Below are 26,551 nucleotides of genomic sequence, written 5' to 3' on the forward strand. Positions count from 1 at the left end.
TATTTATTTTTTTAAAGAGTGCACACACAGTAGTTCCGAATCAAACTGGATGTGCAAACTTAATTTAAAAGGGGGTGGGGAGAGAGAGCTGCCTTGGCTTGCAATATATTTGAACATTAAAAGTACATAGCTAACATGTTTCTTAAGCTGAAAAAGTTGCTGGCCTTTCCTAATGGCTACAAAATGCAAAGAAAGCAACCGCCATGCTGGACTGCAGGGAATTTTAAGTACCTCCTCAGCATCTTGGAAGTTTTCCAATCACTTGACTGTACTGTATCTTACCTAGCAAAACTGTTATTCTGGTCCTAGAGCATGAAAGAATGTTTTTAATTATTATTGTCACTGATATCTTGCAGTGAAAGCCAAACAGCGAGGAATGAGTTAATGCGATGTTCTTTTCACTGAATATCCTGAAGGTCCTCTTCCTTCCTGAAGACTAGATGGGTTTTAGTCCTCTCTGTTCTTCACATTTAAAACTTCCTGTCTCTTTTTTCCCAAATCACAAGTTTGCCTCCTTCCGGAAAAGCTCTGCTTTTGTCTTTGTGACCTGTATTTGTTTGCCTCCTAATTAGCACGCAGCACCAACATCTTTTCTCTTGAACATGGTTGGACTGCTTTGAGATGCAAACACAAAACTGGAACACTTTGGGCAAAAGCTCAGTGTGAACAACTGCCAAATCTTGAGAAGTGTCTTGAAGCAAACTTTGTGTATGCAGTAAATGTGTTTCGGCAAAAATAGACATCCACCATCTAATAACAGCAACAAATTGCAGCTAACCAGTAACAGTTACTGGTTCATGAATAGTTACAGTAAATTCAGTTATCAGTGGGGTAAACTAGTTAGTCTGCAACAGTGTAACTACATTCCTTTAGTTCAAAAAGTCTCTTAAATTCTTTATATTCTTTTTGTGGGTTTGTGTGTGTGCGTGTCACCATTTTTTAAAATACAGTGGTACCTCGGGTTACAAACGCCTCTGTTAATGAACTTTTTGGGTTATGACCAGCTCCGGCTGCAAAAATTTACCTCGGTTTGCGAACTCCGCCTCAAGGTATGAACAGGATATGCAGCCATTTTCCCTCCCATGACACGGTCTGCGGCCATTTTTCCGCCCCTGACACGTGTTCCACGGCCATTTTCCGCCCCTGACATGTGGTCCGCGGCCATTTTTCCACCCCTGACACGTGTTCCGCGGCCATTTTCCGCCCCTGACACGTGGTCCATGGCCATTTTCCACCCCTGACACATGGTCCGTGGCCATTTTTCCGCCCCTGACACGTGGTCGTAGGGAGGGGGACTCTCCCTCCAAGCAATAGCCGCCTCCCTGTCCTCCACACCAGAACGGATTAATGGTAATTACATTGAACCTTATGGGGAAATTTCCTTCGGGTTGCGACCAATTCAAGGTGCGACCAGAGTCACGGAACGAATTAAGTTCGTAAACCGAGGTTCCACTGTACTGTTTTTCACATCTCCATGAATGGAACAAACAAATCAAACATCCAGCTTTCTAGACTCACTTTCTTCAAAATGTAAGATTAGGGTTAGTCAATTATTTATTAATTAAAACATTTCAAAGTGGTTTCCAGTAAAGTTAAAATAAAATAAGAATGTTAAAATAGTAAATATAAATTGTATCCATTAAAATAGATGGGAGGGGATTAAAAAGCTATTTCTGTCATTCACAGGGGAAAGGCATAAATGAAGAAAAGGCTTTTCAGCTGGTATCTTAATATATGATATGTATCTTTTGAATATTAGGAGGAAAATGATTATGATTGCTTTTTTTATTGTATGCTGCCCAGTGTTATGAATCTGTGAGATAGGTGGCTATATAAATATGATGATAGATGATAGATAGATAGATAGATAGATAGATAGATAGATAGATAGATAGATGATTGATAAATAGATAGAAAGAGAAAGAAAGAGAAAGAAAGAGAAAGAAAGAGAAAGATGGATGGATGGATGATAGATAGATATAGAATAGGGGCTATCACTGAGAAGATCTGTCTGAGAGTGGCCATAAGATAAAGTCAGTGCCTTGCAAATTTCTCAGAACAAATGCTCTAGCAGAAAATATTGCTTTAGAACATATAGACACATAGCAGAGGTCACAGTCCAATGAAAACTTCAACTGCATCCATACATGCAGTTGAGGTTTTCCTACATCCATACCCAATAAACATAAAGTATTTCTGTAATGTTATCCTTTGACAGATCATTCAAAACTCATTCAAAATCTTTCATCTATCCAGAAGTAGACTACATAATGTATTGTCGAAGGCTTTCATGGCTGGAATATGATGGCTGGTGTGGGTCTTCCGGGCTGTGTAGCCGTGTTCTGGAAGTTTTGTTTCCTAACGTTTCGCCAGCATCTGTGACTGGCATCCTCAGAGAGCAGGAGCATAGACAGGAGCAGTTCTCTCTGTGCCCAGGATGAGGTGACCCTTTTGTGGGTATTTATAGTGATCTGGGGGGGGGGGGGGGGAATTGGGTGTGTGTGGTGGTGGGGGGGGACCAGGATAAAAGAACATGAAAGACACTGCAGACTACAGCAACCAGAAAAATCTGCAGTAGCTGAACATACTCTCAAGCACACTGGACACAAAATCCTATTTGAAAACCTAAAGATACTAGACAACACCAACAGCCACTATACCAGGAAGCCATTGAGATTCACAAACACCAGCACAGCTTCAATAAAAAAGAGGAGAGTCTAAAAATCAACAAAACCTGGCTACCAATCCTGAAAAATACAACCTGCAAAAGGTCAACGAACTCAGCTCAACCACCAGGACATGTGAGCAGCTCACACAATGAACATACTAATCACCCCCAGCAGCCACTCGTTAACAACTCAATAGAAGAAAAAACCCTGCCTAATCCCCAGGAAGATACACACGTATTCTGACACCAAAACAAGCAGCCACTCTTTAACCCAAACCCCCCACCCCCCCACACACCCCCAATCCCCCCCACACACCCCAATCCCCCCCCCAGATCTCTATAAATACCCACAAAAGGGTCATCTCATCCTGGGCACAGAGAGAACTACTCCTGTCTGTGCTCCTGCTCTCTGAAGATGCCGGTCACAGATGCTGGCAAAACGTTAGGAAACAAAACTTCCAGAACACGACCACACAGCCCGGAAGACCCACACCAGCCATAGACTACATAGTATTATGATGATGGAAAAAGTCCTAATTTAAAAATGGCGCTGAAATATCTGAATACTGCTTGAAAGGAAACCTAATGGCGAAAATCTGGTCACCCAAAAAACACCATTATCATGTTTTGTGAACATTAGATTGAAAGGATTCTGTCATTCATCTGAGTTTCAGCATAATGTATCCACAGAAAACTCTTTTTTTGAAGACAATAAATTATATGGTGTTTGAGCTGTGGTAGCTATTTCAGATATGAATGTGTGTAAAAACATCAGGCAAAGATTTGCAGCATTGGGTCAATGCATTTGAAACATACTGTTGACAATCATAATATTAGTATAATTCCTGAAAGTCCAAACAGAGAAAATAATGGAGGATCGGATGTTCTTTTTTAGTTACACTGGTGATGGTTGAAAGCAAAGTTGCCATCACCCCATCTAGATAAAGAAGAATCCATAAACAGATTGGAAGAATGATGATAAAGAAGCAGTACAGGTAAAAGAGAAGACAGCAAAACAGGATAGGCTGGATTTAGGGATGTTTGGGCATGGCTGTGTAAATTTTTGTGGCCATAGACTGCATTTCCCTAAGTTTTTTGGGTGGTGGTGGTAATGGTGAGTCTATCATCTCTCTCTCTCTCTCTCTCTCTCTCTCTCTCTCTCTCTCTCTCTCTCTCTCATCTATATCTATTATCTATCTTTCTATCATCTATCTGTCTCCACAATTTGGCTGTTTGCTACACAATATCAGTGGCATAATCTTGGGAGGCTGGATATTGGAAAAAAAAGTGGGTCAGAGGACTACTTGTTGCTTGTCAGTTACTCACTTCTGGAACTGGAGTTTTTGCAGCTAAGAAGAACAGGTTTCTCAGAACAAGGAATTATTAGTAACTTGTATTTTTAAACTTCTGGAAGCTTGGTATAGCACTCTGTGCCTCTAGTAAGAACTAAGAAAGACTTAATGTGGCAATCCTTGGGCTGGTTGCCCAGCCTTGAGTTCTCCATAAGGAGTTGGGTAAATTGTCTATGTTGATGTGTTGCTTTGGTAGCCTGTAATGTCTATGACAATGTGATTTGCAGTCTCTGGTGGTCCAGACTCAAAGACTTTGTGAGGATCCAAGGCTCCTTAGCTGATACAGGCTTAACTCTGTTTAAAAAGCGAATTTGCACTGAGACAACTTGACACATAATAAATTGTTTTTGGATTTCAATTCTGTTTCTGTGGCATTGTTGGCCTAAGTAATAGATGAAAAGGTATAACCTATTACACAAAGGAAGCTCTGATTTTTGTCTGGCTTATACAGATCCAAATTAACAATCAAGACAATAAATCCTTTGTTTCCCTAACTGTTTGAAATCTTGGGATGGTGACAAGTTGTAACATATCTTAGGCAAGTGGAGAGGGCTACTGTATATAAAATGTGTATATGCAACTGTGTTGAAATAAAAGCTATCTATTGGGAGATTTCATTCAGGGCTGAATTAGATATTATGAAAGACTCAGAGAAAGCCATTTCTGATCTCATTAATTTTGGTTCCAGAATCAAACACAAACAATGGGATGTGATATCATCATGCTATGCATTTCCCTTATAAGCTTAAATAATTGGCTGATGTAGACAGGGAAAATATAGGGAAAGGAAACAGGGAGTTGATATCAGATCATATCACACATTGTTTGAATGAGATGTCTGAGTAAACAGACAGATCACAGTAGCTCTGAATTTCTTGCAGTATTTCCTTCTCTCCTAAAATTGTTCTAGGCCTACTTAAAATATAATATATACTGTGTTTCTTTTCATATTGCTGGAACTTTCATCCATAGTGCCCTAGGGCTGCAATTACTGGCATGTAGTTGTACACTCACTTACCATGGTCCCTTTCGTAGCCATGCAATGTTCTGATCCAAAGCAGAAAACGTTTGAATCCTGCACACCTTTGGTCCTATCAGAGATCTAATAGACTAAGGTAATGCACTCCATTCAGGTAACTGGATGTTTGAGGTGATGTTAAATGTTTCAACTACTGCACGGGGGATCCATAATATGTCACTAAGTTGTTATGATATAGCTTTGGATTGTACAATAGGTATTTCCCTGTTTAACAAGGAATGGTATCCAGCCAGCTATGAGGAAAAAAAATCCCCTTCATTGATTTGCAATGCAAACTAGTCTGTGTTTTTGGAATCTATGCCATCCACAGTTACAGGAGTTCTCACTCACCCAGTGACTATTTCACAGACTAAGAACAAAAATTAGAAATGGATAACTTGCTTAGAGAGCACAGCAGACTCCATGTTATCTATTTAGTATGGTAGGAATTCTGGGAGTAGACAGCATAGCACTGGAAAAGAAGACAGTTTGGGAAAGGGTAATCAAAATCAATCAATCAATCAATCAAACTATTTGCAATTGATCCAGCCTGAACATTTGTCCTCCTCCAGTTCCACAAATACTTTATGTTCTATACTAATTACTGAAAGGTAGTCAATTTTTTCAGAATGAATTAAGGATGATTTTTTTTTTTTAACTGAACCAGTCAGGACCTGATTATTCTGATTTCATTAGCTCCAAAATGGGTGATTGGAACTTTGACTGAATAATAAGTGGTAACCAATTTGTAACCATTGGTTATTCAGAGTTTCCTGGGCCTAGCTAAATTTTAAATGTGTTTGATTTTTATATTGAAGTACACATATGACCCGTGCATTCTTCAAATTAATTACAGACTGAAACAACTATCCTTCAACAGTCACACTTTCCCAAATGTTATGATGCAATGGCTAATCACAGAGTTTTTAAGAATAAAGTGCACCTAGATAAGACAGACAGACAGACAGACAGACAGATGATAGATAGATAATATAAAAACATACTCAAAACACATCAGGTAAAATTGTTTGCAAAAATGCACTTAAGAGAAAATCCATACCAAAAAAAAAAAAAAATCACAGACTAATGCAGATAAAGACTAATATAAATTTGGGGAAAAAAGAAAAACTGAGCAAAATCAGACTTGACATACATGTCCATCCATTCCTGCTTTCATCATGTTCCTGGAATAAATTTTGAATGCATCTTAGGATGTCAGCTTTAAGTCTACTCTGGAATGTTGCTGTGTCCTCTCTATCATGATGTCTACACGTCTAGATAATCTTAAGTAACTGCATTCCTCCTTGAAGCATTTTTCTTTTGGGCTGTGACATCTTCTGCAAAAGGCCTTTGGAACTACTGTAAGACTTTATTGTTGTTGCTACCATTGCCCCATCTCATTCTTGTATCTTGATCCTGTCAGGACAGACTTGTTTTAGCCATCCTGACCTTTGACATCACTAGCATTCTGAACCCCACCTTTCCATCAGTTTGGTTGCTGGGCCTTGTCACTTTTGTACTTCAAAAAGAATCCTGTTGGACCCGCTAAGTTTGCAACTGTTTTTCAGAAGGCATGGATTCTTTAGATACTCTTTCACTACATGCTTTTTTTCCCTTTTTTTTCCTGAAAAACAACTCCCACCTGAGCAGAAATGTGCTGCGATCCTTTTAAAATAGCAGCTGCCACTTCTATGGCACCTACAGTATATTCCTTTTTCATGGCTGGCTTTGACTTTATTCCTGACTTCGAGAATTGGATATTGAGAATTGTTTGCCAAGGATAACTTCTGAAACATTGTTCAGAACTGCACAAGAGTCACCCATTGCTCTAATGCCATGTTTCTCAAAATTTTGCTCATTTGGGAACAATTCTTTCCTTACAGTTGAACAAGAAATGAAGTGGAAATTCTGAAACCTTGAATATGTTTAATTTTACAATATGGAACAAGGAACAACTGCAGAGGAGTTGTTCAGGGTCTGGGAGAAAGATATTAAATGCCTCATAGATATATTTTCAATCCCCACCCTCATCCCAATGGGAGTTTGTCATAGAAGTATATAAAAACCACATATGCATTACTTCCAGCTTGTTTCCATCTTATCCCCAACTAATAGCTGATTATCTCAATTTTATCTTGCACTAAATGAGCAAATTATAGAAAAGTATTATGTGGGAGAAAGCAGACAGGGAAGTGATAATGTTGGGAAAAGGAAAGGGGGGAAGCATTACAGAGAGCCCCTCTCCATGGTTGTATACAATTTTGTTTTGACAAGTTCAGGAACTGAGATCATATTTATTTCTCTAACCAAATACAACAAAAAGAAGGAAACCAAATGCTGAGGAAATGGAATGTATATCTGGAGGTTTTGAAAATTCTTCACACTATATTGCTGGGTATGAATGCAGTTGTAATAGTCTTGCATGAGCCTATTTCTCAGAAGGATAGGATTGCAGTTTCATGGTTTCATTTCAGTATTAGATTTCCTCTTTGCCTGTGGGTTTGAGGGGTGGCATATTTGTTCAGGCTTCTATAACTCTGCATTTCTGCTCTCAACTTAGTAGAAAGAAGCTATATATATTTTACCTTCTACAAGGGTTACCATCTCTTACAAAGTCTTATGCCGTGCAGGTGTGTTGGAACTGAAGCACCAAGACTCAGTCACAATGGCCCAACGCTGGCTGGCCAGCAGTTTTTGGACTTGGGGTCTTAATACATCTGGCAGACCCAAGGGTTAGAGACAGGGGTGTGGAGGGAGGGTCAGAAAGGTCAAAATAGCAACCACAATTGCACAATCAAAACCCCACCTTTTTATGTGTGTGTTGATAGGGCTTAGATTGTGCAAATCATGGCCTTCATTTTAATTTTTTTTTTAGCCCACCCCCATCCTTGCAAATACTCCTGGCTGGAGGGGAAACTGCCTTACACTCACTTCAGAATAACCTACAATGAAAGCAAATCAAAGCCTCATCTAGTAGGATTAAAACCCATCAAGTATTAAAAGACAAGCAGAGGCGTTGACTTGTATCAGGAGTCCAAAAGGAAATATTTTGAGATCTGAAGCTGGCTTGCCAGTATACTTTTGGTGGACTCCCCAGCATCCCCAAAGCCCAATTTTTCAGCCCTCTGGATTGTATTTTTAGGTCTTAAGAAGCAACATGGATACTTTAGGTCTTAAAGAATCTTAACACACTATTTCTTATATTCTTATGAAGTGTTTAATTTCATATACTGCCTTGAGTCTTCTTGATTTGGAGGCTTTATATTCTTATTGTTATTACTGTCATAACCATCATCATTGTCATCACCATCTCATGTACTTACCCCACCAGGCCTCCCCAAAATACAGGTCCTGGCCCTGCCCACTTTTGGAGTACAGCTTGTAACATGCTGTGCAAAATGTATCACAGCTGTCAAGGAGACTCCTGTATTACAGACTTCTTAAGAACACATTCAGTGCATCACATATACAAACTGCACGCTTAATTATCTGTTCCTGATTTTCCACTTTCCTTCACTCATTGGCAAAGTTTTCTTTGTATGCTCTTCATCTTTATTTTTACATAATAAGTATTTGTTCACAAAGAGAGTTTCATGTAGCATTCTTTTCATTAGGAAGAGTTCTGCTTACCCAAACATTTCCAGTCTAGGAGAATGGCCTTCTTTATATAATCTATTTTTACATCCTGTCTTTCTGGATGCTATGTATACAGACAGTGGCATCCACAGGAAGGGCTCAGAAAAGTCAAACTCACAGCTGTGACCAAGTGATTTAAGCCACATGACACCTGCAAAAAAGGGGTGTAGTTTCAACAGCATAGTTGTGGCAACCATTTTGATTTTTTTGAACCCTCCTGCAGACACTTCTGCATGCAGAGTTATATGGTTTTCTCCAAATAGGATGAATGGGGTTTTTTAGTAGTAGTCGTGGTTGCTGTTGTTTTAGTTTTGAAAATTGAAAAATTAGAGGAGAGCAAGGGTGGTGTTTCCGATGAGAGTTTATGGCACCAAAAGGGGGAAAGTAATTGTTACAAATGTATAGATGGAAACAGAGACATTTGCTTTGGAATAGATTTACAGCCTAAGATATGACCTTTGTCTGAAACCAAAAAGAAAGCTACAGTTCAGCTGTCATCATTGATGTTTATCAGCATAGGTAGTTTGATCTGCACAAGTTCTCTCTCTCTCCCCCCCCCCCCCTTATATTATCATACAACAGATTGTCCAATAACTCTAATTTGGTCATTAAATTCTTGCCATCTTTGCCCTTTTGTAATGATTCTGACAAAATGCTGTCTGTAATCAGCAGGGCTCGGTCATTGTGGGAATAATTTGAATAAATAATCAAGTCTGCAGCTCATCCATCTCTTTGAATGATTTCCTTATTCCCCATTCACCTCCTTGTGACATTTGTCAGGTCACTCGGTATAAAATATGCAGAGGAGATGGAGGTAGCCAAAATTACTAAAATAGTCATGCAAACTGTCCATCTCAACATAATCCACTAAGTTTTGTTTAAAAGTTTGCAATAGACCTAGACTTAAAGCCTTCACACACCCAGGATTTCATGTGGAAAGATCAAGTTAGCTAATAACCAAAACAGTTTCACACTTTGCACTCAAGGGAATTATAAGCCACAGGGAGCACAAACAGATTTTTCCCCCTTAGGTGGCCCTGTAATAAATATGGAAATCCATAAACAACAGAGAATTAACAGAGGATACAAAACTGCAATCTCTCTCTCTCTCTCTCGTTCTCCCTCAATTTTTGCTTATTGAGAGAGAGAGAGAGAGAAAGAGAGAATTTAAACTGAAATAAATCTTAGCATGGTGAGGGATAATGTCACCATGTACTTGTTGAAATTTGGGGTTTCTAACTATTGGCAACTTCAACCCTCCTAATTGGTCTGAGACAGAGTTGGGCTGGAAAATCAGTATGGTGTAGAAACCAGGAGACTGTGAGTTCTAGTCCAGCCTTGGGCACCAAATCAAACAGGTGACTTTGGGCCAGTCACTTTTACTCAGCCCTAGGAAGGAGGCAATGACAAACCATTTCCCCAAAAAAAACGTGCCAAGAAAACTGCAGGGACTTGGCCAGGCAGTCACCAAGAGTGAACACTGACTTGAAGGCACAAAAAAAAAAAAAAAAAAAAAAAAAAAGTGGCTAAAACAATTAATTGGGACTAGAGTGACTCAGGTTTAAGCCCCCAGGTAGTCATGAAGCTGACTGGGTATTTTCAGTCACATTCTCCCAGCCCAATTCATTTCTAGCAATATTGTTCTGAGGATAAAATGAGAGTAAGTCCTCTATGTCCTGCTCTGAGCAATATCAGAAAGCTAGGGTATACATATAAAGAGAAATAAATATCGTGGATTCTTTCAAATGCAGTATTGTCCTCTGATATTCACTCAGGTGGAGAACTATTCTCAGTGAAGACCATTATGTAACAAAATGGTTATATACAAACATAAGAAGTGTCTTCCTGGATCAGTCCAATAGCATGTCTAGTCCACTGTTCTGTGTCTCCCAATGGCCAAGCGGGTACATTTAGGAAGCTCACAAAAAGAAGTTATACCACTTTTCCACTGTTGTTCTGTAGCAGCTGTTCTTAAAAGCTTTCTTGGTTTAGTTTCTGTTAGTGGCCAGAGAATCTCTGCATAACAGGAGGGAATTGTCTGGACAGGAGAGCAAAAATGCAGAGAATGTAAACATATAATTGCCTTCAGTGGGTAAGACTTGGGTGCATGAGAAAAGAAAAACTAAGACTTCTATGCAAAGAGGATGGAATAGGAAAAGAGCAGTTCTTCAATAAATTTCTCCTCTGTTTTTATTTTTAGATTTTTTTTATCTCACCTTTCTTATTTTTATAAATAACTCAAGGCGGGGAATGTACCTAATACTGCTTTTCTCCCCCTATTTTCCCCACCACAACAACTCTGTGAGGTGAGCTGGGCTGAGAGTTGCCCTTTACAATATAAATCCCTTGGTCTGTACATATCTGCACTGACCCATTATTTGAACTGAGTACTTTTATCCTTGTCAAAAAATGAAGAGGAGTAAGTGGAAGGAATCACAAGGGAAATGACTTGGGCATAGCCGATGCCTTCTTCTTAGTCATGATCAAATGATTATCTGGTTACTCTCCACTTTCTCCTCTACCTGCTCTAGCCCTGACCTTAAAAAGAGAAGTGCTCTTACAAATTCTGTATCACATTCCTAATTTCCATAGTGAGTCATTCGTTTGTTGGATCATTACCAATAAGACACACTGAGACACCCCTTGTCTCCATGCATGCTCATAGATAGTATTCTTCCTGAGCTGAATGAAAACACACCATCTCCAATTTTTGCATATTTATCTGAAGGCCTGCCTAAGAGCCCAACATACCAATTATCTGTAGTGCTATCTTTAAAGATTTATTTAGATTTGAAAGGAAGAGAAGAAGATAATCAGCAAATAAACCAATGTTATGCTGCTTATTTTTAATTATGATACTCTGAATAATATCATTCAAGTGAATTTTGTTTGACAAGGGCTCTACTGCAGGTGCAAATGGTAAAGGTGTTAATGGACAACCCTGTCTGGTTCTTCTATTTGTATAAAACCCCTTGTTGCCCAGCCATCAACTTTAATCTTGACATAAATCTGATTAAACAGTTGATGTGATATATAGAATCAGTTCTCTCCCATCCATTGCACTGTACCTAATTCCTTCAAATATTCCCATTCCACAGTGTCAAGGTTTTAGTAGCAGCCACTGCCACCAAAGCAGAGGGAGTTTTATATTTTTGGGAATGATCTATGCAATTAGATGTCTTCCTAATGGGATCTTCTGTCTGCTGAGATCTTATACACTTTGTTGTTGTTTTTCTTAGCATTTGTCCCACGTAGGGGCAAGGTACATTTGTTTTTTGCACTAGGTCCACCTAGTTCTTACAGCAAAGCTATCAATGAATGATGTAATAAGGGCTTTGTTTTTCAGCCAGTTTGTCTAAGAGCCTGACACCGATTACAGCTGAGAGTGATTGGCCCAAGGTCACCCAGCTACTTCCATGCTAGAACCTGAGTCCTCCCTTAGCCTATTCCTAATCCATTCCCTTAATCATTTCATCCTGCTGACTCTCTAAAATCCCATTTGATCGAAATGCATATAAGCTCAGATTGTGTTTCTTAATCTCCTTGCAAGAATGCTAGTGAAGATCTAGCACGTGATTTTATTCAAGAAATTTTCAGCGAGGTGATCCATGTTCACACTTCTACCCATCTTTCCCAAAGACAGTTTTGTTTTGTTTCTAATCCGCTTTTAATCGTGACCGATTCTACGGAGACTGCCTGGACGAGTCCCTGCAGTTTTCCTGGCAAGGTTTTTTCAGAAGTGGTTTGCCATGGCCTCCTTCCTAGGGTGGAGCCCAGCTGGGGGTTGTAGGAAATTGGGTCTCTTCCATTGTGTTGAGTCCAGCAACCGGCAACCAATTCCCGTTTTCCCATGCAAGTCACCGCCAGCGTTTTTCCTCCCACCGGAGTGAGAGTACCTATTTATCTACTCGCTTACGCTTTCGAGCTGCTAGGTGGGCAGGAGCTGAGGGTGCAAGATGGGAGCTCACCCTGCCACGCGGAGCTTGGGCTTGAACCGCTGAAGTGCCAACCATTTCTGGCCAGCAACTTCCAGTGTCGTTAAGCCGCTGCACCATCACGTCCCCAAAAGACAGTAGCCCATTCTGAAAAATGCAGCTGATTGACATTTTGCAGGTGTAATAAAGTTGGAGAAGTAGTGATGTTTCACCACTCTTATCATCACAGAGTAGAATGGTATTTGAGCTTGTACCCAGGTCTGATCATACTGACAACTTGTTTTCTGCCAGTGTCACTTTAGGCATTTCTCTGTCAGCTTCAGCTCTCAGAGCTGTCCAGGATTAATGGGCATGGAGAAGTCAATTGGGAGCATGCCTGTCAAGCCTTCTATTTGCGTCCATGTTCCAGGGGTCAACAAGGCATTCAGCTTCCAGCTCTCCAGGCTGTTGAGAAAACACCCAAATGCTGTCATGGATCCAACCTGGGCCAAACCAGTACCATATCACATTTCATCTGCTGTGGGGTAAAAGCCAGTTCTAATGTGCTATGTGAGTTGGGGGAGTGATAACTTTTTTGTTTTAGTATTATTATTATGGTTGGTTGCACTGTCAGCCAGATGTTTAGACTGGATTTGGCATTTTTATCCACCTAGAGAGTCCTTCCCAAGAACCTGGGATAGGCAGAGGTTGTTGTTTGATCGTGTTGTTTGATGGTATTATATCATCGCAGGATGTAAGCTGTTCCAAGTAAAACTGCCTTTTGCAGTTGACTGATGGTGATTTTGTCAATACTGATGGTCTTCAAGTGGTGCTCCAGATGTTTTAGGATTGCACCCAAGGTGCCTATAACTATTGGTACTATCTTTGCTTCCTTTTGCCATAGTCGTTCTACTTCTATTTGCAGGTCTTTGTATTTTGTGATTTTCTCCAGTACTTTCTCTTCTATTCTGCTATTTCCAGGTATTGCAATGTCTACTATCCAGACTTTTTTGTCTTTCTTATCAACAATTGTCAAGTCTGGGGTGTTATGTGGCAGGTGCTTGTCTGCTTGAATTCTAAAGTCCCAGAGCACTTTAGCTTCTTCATTTTCTATGACTTTGTTTTGTGGTCCCACCAGTTCTTGCTTGCAGGCAAATGGTATTTCTTGCAGATATTCCAATGCACCATTATTGCTACTTTATCATGCCATTGTTTGTAGTCAGTCTGTGCAATCTTCTTGAAGCACCTAACTAGGTGGTCCACTGTTTCTTCAGGTTCTTTGCAGAGGTGGCATTTGCTGTCTGTTGCCGTCTTCTCAATTCTGGCTTTGTATGCATTTGTTCTTAAGGCTTGGTCTTGTGCAGCCAGAATTAGCCTCTCTGACTCTTTCTTCAACTGTCCTGCTCTTAGCCATTGCCAGGTCTTGTTATCTGCTTTTCCTGCTATTTTTTTGTGTACTGGCCATGTAATACTTTGCCTTGCCATGCCTCTTTTCTATTCTTCATGTGGTCTTTCTTATAGACCAAGTTGGTTTCTCTGGTATTCAGTAAGCCTTCATGGTGTACTAGCTTCAGTGCATCTTCTTCACTGTCCTTCAGATATCCTTCCAATGCCCTTTTTTCTTTTTCAACTGTCTGGTGTACTTGTAACCACACCCACCTATGTTCCTTGGTAAGTAGAGTCTGTCAATGTCACTGTGTGAATGAAGGGCATAATTCATTGTCATTATTTTTCTCTTCCTATCCTGGGCTTTTAGTTCTGCTTGAGTCCAGTTCACTATTCCAGCTTTATATCTAATGACTGGAATTACCCAGGTGTTAATTGCCTTGATGGTATTTCTGCCACTGAGTTTGGACTTTAAGATCTTCTTCACTCTCATGATGTATTCACTACTAACCTTCTTCTTGACTTCAGTGTGCTTGATGTTATCAACCTGAAGGATGCCAGTATTTGTAGTGATCTTCTTCATGCAGATTCTTGATGTTATTTACATTGGGCATCTTGATTCCTTCAGTTTTCACTATTTTTTCCCTGTTGATGGTAAGGGTGGTGTATATGTCCAGCCCAAACTCCATCACAATATCTTGGCTGTATATTTGGACAGCGTTGAGCAGTGATTCCATTTCAGATGGTGTTTTTCTATACAGCTTCAGATCGTCCATGTAAAGTAGGTGGGATAACCTGGCAGATGTTTTTGATGTTTGATAGCCATGTCCTGACTTATTCAGTATTGTTGACAGAGGAATCAATGCAATGACAAACAATAGTGGTGACAGTGAGTCTCCTTGAAAGATTCTTCTTTTGATGTTAACCTCTCCCAGTCTATTGCCATTGGCCAACAACTGTGTCTTCCATTTACCATTGTTCTTTGCACAAAGCTTCTGATGTTTCTACTGACCCCTGTTTATTTTTATTTTATTATTATTGTCATTATTGTCATTATTATTTATAGCTGCTTACTCCAGTGGATTCTGGGCAGCTTACAAAATATAATACTTGATTAAAACAATTAAGAAACATAAACAAAACAAAAATTGTGAGCAAAAATGCATAATTTAAATTAGAAAAACTTGATTGCAAAAAGCATACCCCCCCCCCCAAATGAAGAAAAGTGAGTATATTTGGGGGGAAATCCATGAAAATATAATTTTTTGTGTGCATATAGACTTTTTTCTCTGAATGGATAAAATGAAAAGTTGAGCAAAAACATATAATTGGTAAATTCGCACATGCTTAGTGCTTGGACTACAAACTACAGCGGTGGTAGGAGGGACAAAAAAACATGCAGACTTTCATACTCTGTGTTGGGGAAACTGATAGTCCTACAGATGCTGCTCAACTACAGTTCCCAGCAGCACTAGCCAATATAGCCAGAGGATATTGGAAGTTGTAGTTCAGTAATAAGATTCCCCAATTCTGCTGTTGCACAGATGCCCAGAGTGCTTGATGGATAATAGTGTAACACATAATGCTGTCAGGTGTATAACCTACAGCCATGAGATTGGTGCTCAACCTCATCTACAGACAGATTTATATGCATACATATTTGCCTATTAGAATTTTCTGAAGAGGTGCAGTGCACTTCAGGAAAAATAAATACAGAACTCTGGCTATTACAGATGTAAGATTATTTTTACTAATAATTTTTACAGAAACAAATAATTTAAAAAGAGACTAAAATGTTGTTTCCTGGCACTGAACTAGCAGACATGTTATCAGTGGTAGAATACAATGATAGAATAGCCAAGAATGTAAGTTTTGTCAAGAACAGGAAATGGAGAAAGAGGAGGAAGAGGAGGAGGAAAGCATTAAATACTTTTCTGTATGTGCTACCTCCACGATATCAAAAGTAGATATTTTGGAAGTGGATAGGTAATTTACTCTCTCTCTCTCTCTCTCTCTCTCTGTGTATGTGTATGTGTGTGTGTAAAGTCTACAAGTCAGCTCTTGATGACTTCATGAAATATAGCTTTTTTGGCAACAGTGTAGAAATGGTTTGTGTTTTCCTGTCTTTTGGCTTTTCTTATTAACTTCCCCATCTAACATACAGATAAATGATGGAAATACCCATCCAAATACTAAGCAGGTCTGAACCTGCTTATCTTTTCAATATTAGCTAAGTCCTACCACCTGGCCTGGCATTTGTCTATACTGGTAGATATCATGGAGATGCCAGTTTACATCTTAAGATGGTCTTCACATTTCTGGACTCATCACAGGACACAGAAATTACAATATCGCTGCAAGGTGTCTCATTTCATATATAATCATCTTGTTCCAATAAACCATGATTATTGAATTGAGAATAAGCATGGCCCCTATAACCTCCCTCTTATTTCTGCTCTTCTATTCCTATGATGTAATTCAACACATCTAGTTCGATTTTTCATCCAAACCAGGAAATCTCCAATTATAAAACAGGATATCAAACTACAATTTGAATCTCATTGGATCATTTCATTTAAATTGGGATGAGACATAACCACCAAGTAAATACTAAAAGGGTTGAATAGCTTTCAACTTAATAAGCCCAGCCCCTAACCCCCCAAAAAGTTGTAGTAGTTTCTGCTTACCATTTAGATGTCAGTATAAGTCAAAGCCTCTCCTTCTAATAGAAATAAATATATATATATTTTTAAAAACACAATATATTAAAGTGCTAATCCAGAAGGTGTTAAAGCCTTTTGTTAAACCAGGGTTGCAATTTGTTAGGAACTGCCCACATTTATTTAGCCTTTGTTAGAAGACAGTGATGAATTTGAAATCTCAGTGTATTAATTCCCCCAATCCCTGAAATAGGAATATTATTCAGTGTAAAGTTCTGTGAATTGATAGCGTATGGCCTAACAATGATTTAAAATGCCTATGCTTCAGGGCCTCTCAAGACTTCTTTTGGCAGGTGTTCCACAATGAATTGAAATAAAATAATTAAAAAAAAAAGACGGAAAATGCTATTTCCTTAGAGACTGCGTGTTCATAAAAACAAACTAATAATCCGGCAAGGTATGATGTATATCATTGAAAAGCTGATTGCTACAGATGGAAATCATCATAAAAATGACATGCATTTTTGTTTGCTCAATATTTTATTCTACTTCTCATTGCTATTAAATAATTCCCAATTTAATTTTCCTATTGTCCTAAACCCAGACAGAAAAGGCAGGGGAGGAGGAAAGTGTATTCCCAAGCCTGTTGTATTTTCATGCATATGGTCCTAAACAAAACTTCCAGACACTTCTCTGGAAATACTTCCTACTTCATATTTAATACAGCACATAGGGCATTTTTACCAGCCAGTAGTCTTATTTTAGGCTTTTGAACAGCCAGTTCTATTTTTGTCACAGTAAACTTTATAAACTAACTATAACAATTTATTAAGCCACAAGATAGACTGTAAGGATCTAAAAATGGCACAATTCCAGACAAGTCTAGTCTTTTAAACTTCACATACATTACACCACACTGAACTGAAGCAAGCCAATTTTGATGCAACAAAAGTCATTGGATTTTTTTAAACATTTTGCCAGTTAGGTTAATGATGTCATGCATACTTTCTTGGGTGTAAGTGTGATTGAACTTTTTACCTACATTTGAAGAAGATACATAGCATGCTTAGAAACCAAAGACAATCTGTTTTAAGAATCTTGTATCTCAGCTGAAACATCTGATTCCAAATTGTTTTGAGGTAGTAGCATGGCACAATAACAAGAAAATATCAAATAATATACATGATGCAAATAGATCTTATGATATAAGCTACTGCTTCTCTGCTTGTAAAGCAGCAGACAGGAGGGACTATGATGTAAATTGGAGAAATAGTTGACAGTGGGCCATACAGGACTTAAGATTCAAAGGCAAAGAGATGCTTCATGTAGGAAAATATGTATTTGGTTTGATACTTTGTTTAGGGAAAGAAGAACATTTAGGAATATCTACCAGACATTTCCACAATCCCTGTAAAAGAATGCAGACCAGGCCTTCGGAATGGAAGAGGAATGAGTAGACCATTAAGGGGGGAGTTTCAGAAAAAAATATTCAGCCCTGTGAAAAGGAAAGTATGAGAAAGCAACTCAGCCCCACCTTGATTTTGTTTGGTGTAAGATGGAGTAGAGAGAAACTTGGAGAGGCTTTCAAGATTCTGTTATTCTGCCCTATAACAATAAAGAACATTCCTGGAATCCCTCACATGCCTGTTTCTTGGCCATGCATACCTCAAAGGGCTGAAAATCCCTCTCTGATGTTAATAAGATACTAACCTATGGTGGGTTACTATATTAAGTCTGTTAGAAATAAAAGGAAGGAATATAAAGTTGGTTTATTTGATCAAGGTTAAAATAATATATGCTATTACAAAGCTGGCAACCCTTTATGAACTTTTTGCTGATGTCTGGATGGAAAAGTTGATGCTTTATGGATTTGTCTATAGATAAGAGATATGGGATGAAGAGATATTTGTTTGTAACCTTATAAGGGGTGGAGAACCACTAAATTTGTTTATATGTGTTGTGATGAAGGTTGGAAGTAACTTCTTTATATATTTATTTTCTCTTTATTATATTTCCAGTCTTCTCTTTCTTCTTTATTTCTCCTTTCTTGTACTTTTTATTCTTTCTTCCTCTCCTCTCCTCTCCTCTCCTCTCCTCTCCTCTCCTCTCCTCTCCTCTCCTCTCCTCTCCTCTTCTCTTCTCTTCAGTTTAGTTTGTATTAGTTTTTACTATTATAATCAAACTTTTATTAAACATTATATTGAAAACAAAACCAAACACAAAAATATTGCCAAGAAAACAGTAGGGACTTGTTCATGAAGTCACCATCTCCCCAAAACCTGAATCAATCTTCCTGAAACTCTTCAACTACTGCTATGCCTGACATGCTGCCTGGAGCTGATGGGAATTATAGTCCAAAATAAATAGAAGAAAGCTGCTTAACTGCTGGCTTCTGGTGGAAGCATCAACACTGTTGATTTAAGAAAGCCTTTTTCTCAATGTGACATATCCAAAGTTAACGACCATACATTTGATGAATGGAAAAATCATGGGAGAAATTAAAATCAGTTCAAATAATTTTTAAAAAGGAAAACTGAAAAGGAACTGTAGCACTAGTAAAAACTATAAGCTCTGAACTGGCTTTGTCATAATAAACAATGAATAACATCCTTATACTATTTACACTGAGTATGATTACTTGACAAATACTAGTATCATATGGCTTTAGATATATTTAACTGTGAAGACATCATTTTAAGATTTAACATTAGTGGTAAGATTTTTGGATGGATCAAAGCAGAATAAACTGAGTCACTAAGCTTCTCCATAGATCTCTAAGATCAGAGAATATATGAGGACTCTAAATCAACAGAATAGTTTTAACAAGCAAACTCTCCAACACTTCAGTGCAAAAATGTGGTAGGCTGTTAACAGGGTTATAATTTGAGTTTGACTTGGTTTTCAGTGCTCTGTATCGTTGGACCCAACAGTCTGTACTTTTTACAGCTTTCACAAAAGAGTAGACAAATATTAGCACTCCCCTTGAGCAAGCTTGAAAGATGACTGGGGTTGCTTTGTCGCATAGAACAAATCAATACAGATCTGTTATTTATGCTGGTCATTGGGGAACAGCACCACATTTCCCCTTCGATATAACTTGGATTCATTTGCAACTGTGTGACTTGATAAAGAGAGAAGGAATTGCTAGTCTGAGTTGAACATCCAAATAACAATTATCATTTAATTACAGAGAACAAGTCCTACATTTCTTGAGAAGATCATATGCCAAGTTGTTTTTTAGAGGTTCCTCTCAGGCTCATATAATATGATCTAGGTCCCCCAATATCTTCTGTGAATTCATAGTCCTAGCTGAACATTTTAATGTTCACCCATCTTTTTGATTTTCCTCCCCTTTTCAATATATGAGATGGGCATTTGATGAAGAAATAGGGTTGGAAAAGAACATTTAAGAACTAAATCAAGCCTCCTGCTCAGTCCAGGAAACCAGATTAAAGCAATTCTCACAGGTGTCTATCCAGCCTCTGCTTTAATACATCTAGGGAAAGGGAGCATCCTAAACAATTGGCTCCACTAGAAAACTGCTCTTGTGATTAGGACGTTTTTCCTAATATTCAAACAGAATCTGACTTCTTGTAATATAAGAATATTATACCATGTCCTTCATTTTGTGACAAAAGACTGCAGGTGTGGCCTTTGGTGTGACACTCAGATATTTGAGGAGTCACAACCTCCTTCAGTCTTCTCTTTTCAATGCATTGTATGTATATATCTTTTTTCTAATTTAAAACAAAACAAAACAAAACAAAAAATGTTGATTTTCCCCCATGGAACCCTTGTTTATTTTAGTTGGTGCTTTTTCTGCAATAAAAACTATCCTATCTTTTAAATATGGGTTGCTCAGCAGAATACAGAGTGTCCCAAAATGTAACCACACAATATATTTGTAATGACATTCTTAGGCTTGCTGTTTCATTTTACTTTCCAAATGATCTGTAACATGGAATTCATGTCTTAATATCTATTATATAGTAATGGTTTAATATTTTGGATTGTTTTCATAATCACAACATTTCTTTCATTATTAATCTTAATCTCAGACTTCATCAGAGTAACTAAGTTAAACATGAAAGATTTCCATCATCGTAATACAGGAAGATAGGTATTGGAAGCAGGTCACGTATATAATTGTATATATTTTTAATTAATCAAATTTACATCTCAGGGTGGTATACACAATTAAAAACATCAAATAATAACAAATAAAATAAAATTATTAACACATATTTTACTGGAAGCAACTTCAAACAGCCCCCCAAATCAGAAACAAGTTAGCTGCAACACCTCCTGACCCAGTGTCTGGGAGAAAAAAATAAGTCCTCAAATCTTCCAAAGGCAGGCAGGGTCAGGATCATCTGAATCTCAGACAGGTGGGGAATGCTGTTCCATGGGTCAAGAACAGCAGCAGAGAAGATGCACCAGATGACAGTGCAGAATTAATCAGAGACAGATGGTCCCACAGGTAACCATGCACTGGGCTATAAAGGAAACAAGGGCAACTTGAATTGCACTTAGAACCTTATAGTAACCAGTTGTCAGGTTCAGCCCAAGAACAGCAATGAGGCAATCCAGTACAGTTCAGTTCCTTTATCAGCTTGCACCTAATAGACAAAATCTTGCCAGACTAAACCTATGCTAAAGCAACTAGTAGCTATAACCCGTGAGACTCTAGGGAGGGGCCAGCCTCATCCTCTTCATCTTCCCACACTCTTGCTGTGGGCTGGGGAGGCACTTGCCCTGGAATGTCTCTCCCTCCTCCTGACAACCTTGAAATTCCATTCCAGAATCTTCCCCACTCATGCCATCCATTACACCAGTGCAGCCCATGAAGCAGCAGTGTTATATAGCTGCACCAAAGTGTACCCATAATTACTTGTGCCACTACATACTGGACCACCTGTAGCTTCTGAGTAGTGTTCAAGGGCAACCCAAGGTAGAGATCATTGGAGTTATCCAGATGAGTGGTAACTCATCTCCTAGAGTTCCTCTGAGAACCAGGGAACTCTCCAGGATACATGTGCAGAGAGAGAGGTTTCACAGGTACAATCCTGTGCACTGAAGATGTTACCTAGCCGAGTAATGAAATGTTTGCAAGAAAACAACCAAGTTCAGAGAACCTCAAGGACTCCACAGGTACAATCCTATTTAGGGCTGTCCCGCTCTCATTCTGTGAGTTGACTAGGGCCTCATCTGAACTGCATTCCAAATCCTCAGAAACTTCCCAAAGTGCCCTCTAAAACCCAATAGGGTCCATCAGGCATCTGGGGCAGACCAATCAAGTTTATCTCAATGCAGGGAGCAGGCATGGAGAACACCGAAGCAATCAAATAATGATCTGTACATGATGAGGCACAAATAGAAATATCCACAAATCCAGATCCTGTGTGACCTCCATTTTGTGTCAGGTGTTGGTCCATTAATGATTTGGGTCAGGTCTCAGGTGCATGGTGGTCATTGAACTCCTGAACTGCTTCAGCTTCTGCATTCTAACATTATGTGATAATCCAAATTTAAAAATAGTGGGTAAAGGTGTGCGTCTCATGATATTATTATTATAGGTCACCTCACTTCTGAGAAGCCAATTTTTAAAACATTTGCTCAATTAAAAAAAAAAATGACATACCTCAGAGTATGTCTTTGGGTTTATTCAACTCAAGAATTTGTTATTTGGTCTATTCATTCCAGATGTTGTTGCTGCTTCTATAGTTCAACATTGGCTAGCAATAAGGAATGAACTGATTCCTAAACTCTTTTTTACAGAAGATTGATGAAACTGATCTGAAGTGTTTACATGAGCTTTAGAATGATGAACTTGAATGCCCTATCCTAGTAAACCAGGGAGGGTTGCTTTAAATAACATGGAATTAATTACCTATTACCTTAAAATCAGGTTAACAGAATAAAGAAATGGTTTCAAGTAAAATGGACCTTTCAGGAAATATTTAAGAAGAGGTGAAGGATTGGTTGCAATAGCCTTGCTATTGGAGATGCAATTTAGGAGATAAAACATTAACTGATGTGATCCGAAATGGTTCTATTACTGCCATAGGTGTTCTATTACAATTCTGGACCCAACTATTCTGGACAATTCTTGTCTGATATCTCACGTTTACTTTTGGGGGAAGGTTGTGGAGAAAGTGGTTGTGTGGCAGCTCCAGAGAACTCTGGAAGAAATGGATGATATGGACTCTTTTCAGTTAGGATTCAGACCTAGGTATGGGACCGAGATGGCATTGATCGCACTTCTGCGTGATCCCTGGAGGGAGCAGGACAAGGGAGATGCCTCTCTCTTTGCTGTTCTTGGCATTTCATGCTAATGTATGTGTACACACTTTTTCTTCTATTAATTAGTTTAGAATAATAATAGTGATTATTATTATTAGTTGGGATTAACAATGAGTTTCAAGGTTTTTGATCTCATGAGTTTATGACCATATTCACTTCCATAAGAATGCATTGAAATTGGAAGGAATATGCATCTCTACCTCCATCCATATCTTATGAGAACTTAAGTGAAATTTAGTTGTATTGTCGAAGGCTTTCACGGCCAGAATACAATGGCTGATGTGGGTCTTCCAGGCTGTGTGGCCGTGTTCTGGAAGTTTTGGTTCCTAATGTTTCGCCAGCATCTGTGACCGAGAGAACTGCTCCTGTTTGTGCTCCTGTCCTCTGAAGATGCTGTTCACAGATGCTGGTGAAACGTTAGGAACCAAAACTTCCAGAACACGGCCACATAGCCCAGAAGACCCACATCAGCCATGAAATTTAGTTCTTATAGAAAGCAATGGGATTCAGGTTAAGGCAGTACTAACTCGTCCCACTGAATTGAGAACCAAATTCTAGATCTAATGCATGGTTAATAGACACTATTTGTAAAAAATTTAAACACCAAAAGACAGATAGGCAATCAATATTCTTGATCACTGCCTGGGATCATTTTAAAAAGATTGAAATTGGGAAGCTACAGAACAATCCTTTGAGATCCAAGCAAAACTTTCATAGGGAAGGTTGTTCTGCTCCTACTGAATTTTTTGAGACCTGCATCAGATCCCAGTTCTCAAAATAACATCTTGAAGATTCTCATGTGGTAAGATCATGAAGATTTTAAGCTGCTACAATGTTGGCAATGACTCATCTGCTGATGTATTGAGCATTTTTAGTACATCATCCTTGCCTATTTAGCAGTGGCCAATCCAATATCATTTCCTGTTTTGAGACCAATAAAATATTGCAGTAAAGCCAAGATATTTGAGTGTTAGACATCTGAGAATAATATATTGCCTTTGTTTGACAGAGCTTCTTCTGATAAGCTTCTTGTTGAATGGAAAATAATGACTCTGACCACGTTTATGAGATGGACTCTTATCATTTATTACTCTCCTTTGCAAAAAAGGAACATTAGTTTAGCCTGAGCAATACTTGTACAGTTATTATGCAGAACCCTCACCCCCAAAATAAATAGTAATTGGATATCTGATTCGTTCAGGTGATCATCTGGATTGATTGACCAAAGATGTAAATATTGACTGGTGTAATGCTTGAAGTCAATATTTACTTTGAAGAACAACAAATCTTGACGTCCACTGATACCTAATCGATTCAATGCAAAAACCTATATTAATGAAATGTCAGTATTGTCAGCACATGGGCATGATAGTTAGGCCATTGAGAGCATTTTGCTTTCAGTGTTCAGTTAGGGAGTCTTGATCCAAAAAGAAAAAGTGAGACGGAGGGAAGAGGGAGGAGAAAACAGAAATTTGCACCTGTTGAAAAAAAAAGTCTCACAATGATAGCCCATTATCTTAGCTTACACATATTGTTATTTACAGTGCTTATAAAGGATTCTGGACAGTGTCAAGCCTCAAACAAAAAGGAAAACATAATAATAAATAACTAAACCCAAATCAATATCATAAACAAAATGTAACCACAAAAGAAAAGCCAAGGTAAAATCCAAGATAAAACCCAAGATAGGTCAATCAGCTTGATCTAAAAGCAAGTCGGAATTAAATAGCTTCAGTTTGTTTATGGAATTACTACATGCACTTCTGGGGGGAGACTATTCCATACAGTGGGGGCTTGTCAGCCCCACTAGGTAAATGAGACCAGGAAATCAACTCCATAGGAAGACTGGAACTACCTTTACTGAGATTGGGTATAATAGCAGAATCTTGCAAGTCTAATTTGCTGTACTTCCTCCCACCCACTTCGTATACCCCAATGAATCAGGGAGCTGTCTACCTGAGCCTCCTCCAAATGTTATCTTGCTTCCAAGGCTTAAAAGAATTTTCAGCCCCCTTTGCCTAGGAAACAATTCTTGCATATTTCTGTCATGGTCATCTCCCACGCTCTCCATAGAACTGCTACAGAGAAGGTCTTCCGTCTCACACACATCCCATAAAATTCACATGGTGTCTTCTGAAATTCTTGTATTTCCAGCTAATTTAGAATTTGCAGAACAGATACTGAAGCAGGAGGACATTAAAAAAAGGTTCCAGGACCAAAACAAACATCATCATGTTTATTTAAATTGTTCCTATTAATTACTTACAGCACCAGAGGCCCCTCTTCCCTCTGCCACAGTGACCCTGAAAAATGAGGATGGTCTTCAGAATTTAACTCACAAAGGGGTTGCTTTCACTGGACAAGTTTTATAGCCCTGCTACCTCTCTTTCCTCCTCCACCCCCAGAGCTGCTCACTTTAGGCATCAGCCAAGGAAGGTTAGATATTAATTTTTTATATATTTTTATACTTTTTAATATATTTATTGACTGTTTTTTAACCCTGTTGTACCCTGCCCAGAGTCACTTGAACAAGTGAGATGGGAGGCTAATAAATTGTGTAAATAAATAAATAAATAAATAAATAAATAAATAAATAAATAAAATTAATGAGGATTAAGTATCTAACAGGCACAGGGTTTCTGCTATGACAAAATAAGGAAATAATCATCTGATTGGGGTTAGAGCTGGAAGTTCTCACAGCTCACAAGAATAAATAGGAAGAGCCAGTTTGTTAAAGCAGCCTCCCTTCCAGGGGTTAGTTGAAAGATACAAGACAGCCACAGGACACATGGGAAAGCATTTTTCAGCTATTTGTTGACTGCTTCAGAGGCACCCCGTATAATTCATCCATCATCTGCCCCTTCCCCAAGGTGATGCCACAGAGACTGAGAAAGCTGCTATGTTTGTCTTTATAGAAATGAGGAAGGATGTAAACTGCCATTAACTAGCTTAATATATTCTCACATGTACAGTTTGATATCAACTTAAAAGAGATTTAGTTTGATATATTCCTACAAGGGAATGTTCATTATTAGGCAGTATATAAATGGTTATTGTATATCTAAACTTACATGTACATAGTAATATGTGCCTAGAAGCCAATCTGTAAAAAGGGGTCTTCCAGTCAAGAGGGCAGCTGCAACCATGTGATCAAATCCACACTCGCTCTTTCTTTTATATGTCTCGCATATGCCACACATGTAAAAAAGGGCAGGACTTCAATTATGCCATTGTGGATGGCAACTCTTCTGATCCTCCATCCCCAGGTGGATGTCCCAGTTTTGGAGCATCTCATTTTGGGGCTGCCTCCATATCAGAAGACTTGAAGTTTAACCAAGTATTGTAGTCTTAGAAAAATGAACATAGAGGTTTCCGGTGGGGACAGTGGTGGTTTAGTCATCTCTCCACTAGAGGAGAGATGGCATTGCAGCTGGATCAGTGGCTGGCAGCAAGCGCTGGCCACCCAGCTTGCTCCGGATCAAGGAAGAAGCAAGAAATCAACCTGTTCGGTCTCCAGGATGGCCATTCCTCATAAACTAATTGCAGAAACAGAAGTTTCTGTGAACAGCTTGCAAGTGAGAGGCTGGGAGGCGGGGGATCCATCTTTGTTCACA

The 26,551-nt window shown here is 38.8% G+C and overlaps 1 long non-coding RNA gene across 1 annotated transcript in view; it reads left to right on the top strand.

The window, feature by feature from the left end:
* The window catches only part of LOC148215883 (uncharacterized), a 51,463-nt gene that overhangs the window by 1,321 nt on the left and 23,591 nt on the right, over positions 1–26,551 (top strand). The gene's annotated exons all lie outside the window — the stretch shown is intronic.

This window comes from Python bivittatus, unplaced genomic scaffold, assembly GCF_059951505.1.
Source record: "Python bivittatus isolate LINGU-HERP-01145 unplaced genomic scaffold, Pbiv_v1 ctg000330_np1212, whole genome shotgun sequence".
Taxonomy (NCBI): Eukaryota; Metazoa; Chordata; class Lepidosauria; order Squamata; family Pythonidae; genus Python; species Python bivittatus.